The following is a 4,615-nucleotide window of genomic DNA, read 5'->3' on the forward strand; positions in this document are numbered from 1 at the left end:
CTCTTTTTATGGCATATACTCTTAGCACTCATTGAGGTGAAATGAGAACTGGTGCTTCAAAAACCTGCCAAACCTGTGGATTTTTCTGTCATAGTGGGACGGAAAATAAGCTGGTGCATCACAACCGACAATGGTGACTTCATGATACTGCCCTTAAGACCCGTGAAAATACATCTCAGCCTCTGGCTGTTCCCAGAACTCTCAAGTCTATAGCCTGAGAATTTCAGCCAAAGATTCTCGCCTTTTTCAAACTGTAACCTCCTTGGGAAAAGGGCATTTTAAGTTTTGCTTATGAAACTGTAAAATACCACACACACTGATGGCATGGAAACACACAAACCACACAGGCGCTTTCTGAGCTCACACAGGCAAAGTATTTGGCAGAAAGATCAAATTACACCAGTCAGTGCTTGTCCATTTATTGCCTGCCTGTCCCCCCAATGGGGACTAAAACCAGCCTACGTTGTTCACCTCTCCTCCACTTGGTATCTTTACACCAGAACTGTCATCAGGGCCTGTTCACCACCAAGCAACCCAAATGACTACCTGGGTACATGAATGTGCCACCACAAGGGTTCAGCTTCCTTCCAGCCATCAGCAGCCTGTGGGTGCCCAGCATTACCTCAAGGGACCACGGCACCGGTGGCTGGGTCCACGCCAAGGAATGAACGGGCATTCCTTGCTTGCTGCAGCAAAATACCTTGAAAATACTACTGACCTTCATGCCAACGACTGCCACTGTGGCTATCTGTACACACACACTGAAATGAGAAGAAACCCACCATATACTAACACACATTTCCAAACACCACATTCCTACCATACATTATGCTGCCCCCTGCTGTGCCATCTTGAATTCTAACATACCAGGAAAACATCACCAGCCCATCCTAGTAGATGTACCAGGCCTATTAAAGACCCAAAGAGACCTGGGAGCCAAATGTGCATTTAAGGCCTCCTTCCTTCTCACATCACCCATGCCAGTTTCTTTTATTAAAAAGAGAACACTTTTAAAAAAAAGATCTCTGTACCCCACATCAGAATTCAATGCAGCGGCATGCTAACATTTTAGGTATAAAAAACTGGGGAAACCACTACTGCATTCACTAGCAAAACACAGTGTTCCCTCCACAGTTCCTCCCATCATTTAGTGAGTTTATTTCAAATGGTCAAAAGTCTTTACTATCTTTTCAGACTAAAAAGTAACACATGAAATGCAAACATGAACAGAAAACAATGTTAAAAGCTAGTTAAAAGTAACTGTGTTAAAACTTCCAAACCCAAGCACAGTAAAAATGATTAAATATCAAGCATAATTGTAGCATGGATTTCTGGGCAGTCATTGCATACAGTGTTGGAAGGGACCACCACGGCCATCAAGTCCAACCCCCTGCACAATGCAGGAAATTCACAACTACCTCCTCACTCCACACCCCTAGTGACCAGAAGATGGCCAAGATGCCCTCCCTCTCATCATCTGCCTAAGGTCACAGAATCGGCATTGCTGACAGATGGCCATCTAACCTCTTCTTAAAAACCACCAGGGAAGGAGAGCTTACCACCTCCCGAGGAAGCCTGTTCCACTGAGGAACCGCTCTGTTAGAAAATTCTTCCTAATGTCTAGATGGAAACTCTTTTGATTTAACTTCAACCCGTTGGTTCTGGTCCGACCTTCTTGAGCAACAAAAAACAACTCGGCACCCTCCTCTATATGACAGCCCTTCAAGTACTTGAACATGGTTATCATATCCCCTCTCAGTCTTCTCCTCTTCAGGCTAAACATACCCAGTTCCTTCAACCTTTCCCCATAGGACTTGGTCTCCAGACCTCTCACCATCTTTGTTGCCCTTCTCTGGACACGTTCCAGCTTGTCTACATCCTTCTTAAATTGTGGTGCCCAAAACTGAACACAGTACTCTAGGTGAGGTCTAACCAGAGCGGAGTAAAGCGATACCATCACTTCGTGTGATCTGGACACTATACTTCTGTTGATGCAGCCCAAGACTGCATTTACCTTTTTAGTTACGGCATCACACTGGATGACTAGCCCAAGGTCATCCAGCTGGCTTCATGTGGAGGAGGGGGGGAATTCAAACCCGGTTCTCCAAATTAGAGTCTGCTGCTCTTAACCACTACACCACGCTGGCAGGCAGTTCCTCAATTATGTTTTTGGAAGACTTCTCCCCTGCAGACTCAGAGGTGGGTCAGCTGCCGGGGCCCAGGTTTTCTGGCAAGGCCCATTGCTGCAGAGCCTCTCAGCCACATGCAGCCAAGGAAGGAATGGTGGCACTCCTGGTGGGCACAGCGGCAGTGACACATACCACCCAGCATTGCATGGGAAAGGACATATGGTTCCCAAACGGATGGGAAAAGGAAACAAACACAGGCAGGTGGGGATGTGGGTGGGCTGGAAGGAAGGCATAGGTGGGAGGTCCTGATGGTGGTCAGAGGAGAGGGAACTCAAAATCTAGAACTGGCTCTGCCTGAAGGCAACAGGGTTCATACTCTTCAGTAGACTATAGCCTAAGCTTTCCTGCTTCAAGACCAGCTCTGCTGCAGAATACTGGGATGAGTCAGTAATCTTAGCAATGGTGGAATCAATAAGCTTGACTGCAAATGAGCCCCTTCTTGGCCAGTAAGGAGCAAAACTGGATGATGGCGGACCGTTTCTTTTTCCAGCAAGGGACCTTTGTGAGAGAGCTGAGGTGCTACACAAACCTTTTGGCCTAGCCCAGCACGATGACCATTTGGCATAGCTGCCATCACACCTGCAGAGGAACCACATAAGCTACGTGTCCTGTTCGGCTAGCAGCGTTAGGAGCAGCCCCACACTCCATGGTGACTGCATGACTCAAGGTACTGATAAAGGGAATGTTCATAATTCCTTGAAACAGCACACTACAGAACTACCAAAATTCAAGATCTCACATGATCAGATAATTTATTGCGGTCATTGACCAGTATTACAAAGTTAAAATATCATTAAAACACATGATCAACTTGCATAGAATTTCTTCAAATCATGTGGAGAGCGCTGGCTACAGGGACTTCGATTGCTTGCTGAAAACTAAAAGCCATGCAAACAACCAAAGATAGGAAGCAGCCTTATACAAACATAGGCCACTGGTCCATCGGTCCAGGCCTGTCCACTGTCTGGCAATGGCTTTCCACAGTCTTGGAGGAAGATCTTTTCCTAGTCTTGCTACTTGAGCCTTTTCACTGGTGATTTCAGTAACTGACCATTCTGCACTCTACCAAGCAACTGCCCCTCCTAAACACACACACACACACCAGAAATCAATATAACCCGAAGGATTCGTTCTTTTAACTTTGAGACAAAAATAGATAATGTTGTTCCCTGATCTTACTCAGGTCCTCACAAGAATACACCTATAATTGGAATTAGTGGATCTGCACATACAGATGAAGAAAAATATGTAAAAGCACACAATTTAGTGCTTTTTAAAGAATTGGCCAATGCTTTCCATTTAAGCCAGAAACCTTATTGTTGAACTATCTTCCCAAAACACAAAGAGACCAACGGATAGTAGTGTTACATATGTTAACTGCAGCTATAATGGTCTTTGCTAGGCAGTGGGACCAGAAAACCTTCCCTCAGATACACGATTGGTTGTCAAAAAATAAAAGAGGTGTATATTTTAGTGAAGCTAACTGCTTACCAAAAAAAAAAAAGATATTAATAGTGTAGACCTGTAATGGATAAGAACCATTCAAAGTATGGAAATGTCCATTTTATAATAAGATATAGTTTCGGTTACGCGAGAAGGGGCTACAGATGCAGGGCTGTAAAGTATTTTATGTGACTTTATGGGATTATGTGACTATTTGTTTTTAGTTTATGTATATATTTACTGTTGACTGTCCGTTTTTATTAACATTTTTTAAAAATCGGCCAATTTAAAAAAATTGGCCAATGCTAAAAATCCAAACACTGCCCAGCCTCTTACTAACATAAATGATACTTCTATTAACTGATCCTCAGAATGATTCCATGGGTCCATCTAAGTTGATGCCAGAAATGGCAGCCAGCAATACAGATGTGAAAACCCCTGCCCAAACAAGTGGGACCAGGAACCATTATTGTTAATACAGGAACACTGATTATTAATGAGAGATTGCACCACAAGATATAACCAAACTGGAAAAACAAATGTAAGGTCCGACCTATAGACTAATTTTCATTAAGTGAAATAGTTCAAAAGTAAATGCGATGCAAACACAAAGGAATTAGAAGTGTGACAGACAGAATCCAATTTTAAATGACAAAGCAGATTCACGGCCCCATTTTTACAAATTATATCCACATAGGAATAATTTATTTAACCTTGAAACTGACAAGTGTCATTTGAACGGACAAAGTCCATTGCCAGCAACAGACTAAATATAATCATCCACATGGAGTTTACATGTTAAAACAAGGCAAAGTAAAGATGGACAAAATTATTTTAAAACAGGATGGAAGTCATAAAATTGCTCCCATTACACATTTCTCCAAAAAACAAAAAAGCCTTTTAATAAAATATGCTTCTAGACTCTTAGCATCAGTGTAAATATCCCAAATGATGCACATTTCCTGTAGATAAAAGTCAATGTT

General features: G+C 42.9%; 1 protein-coding gene across 1 annotated transcript in view; it reads right to left on the reverse strand.

Annotated features, from left to right (window-relative positions):
- MED10 (mediator complex subunit 10) overlaps window positions 1–4,615 on the reverse strand; it is a 216,322-nt gene that overhangs the window by 109,175 nt on the left and 102,532 nt on the right. The gene's annotated exons all lie outside the window — the stretch shown is intronic.

Source organism: Euleptes europaea, chromosome 17 (genome assembly GCF_029931775.1).
Source record: "Euleptes europaea isolate rEulEur1 chromosome 17, rEulEur1.hap1, whole genome shotgun sequence".
In the NCBI taxonomy this organism is placed as follows: Eukaryota; Metazoa; Chordata; class Lepidosauria; order Squamata; family Sphaerodactylidae; genus Euleptes; species Euleptes europaea.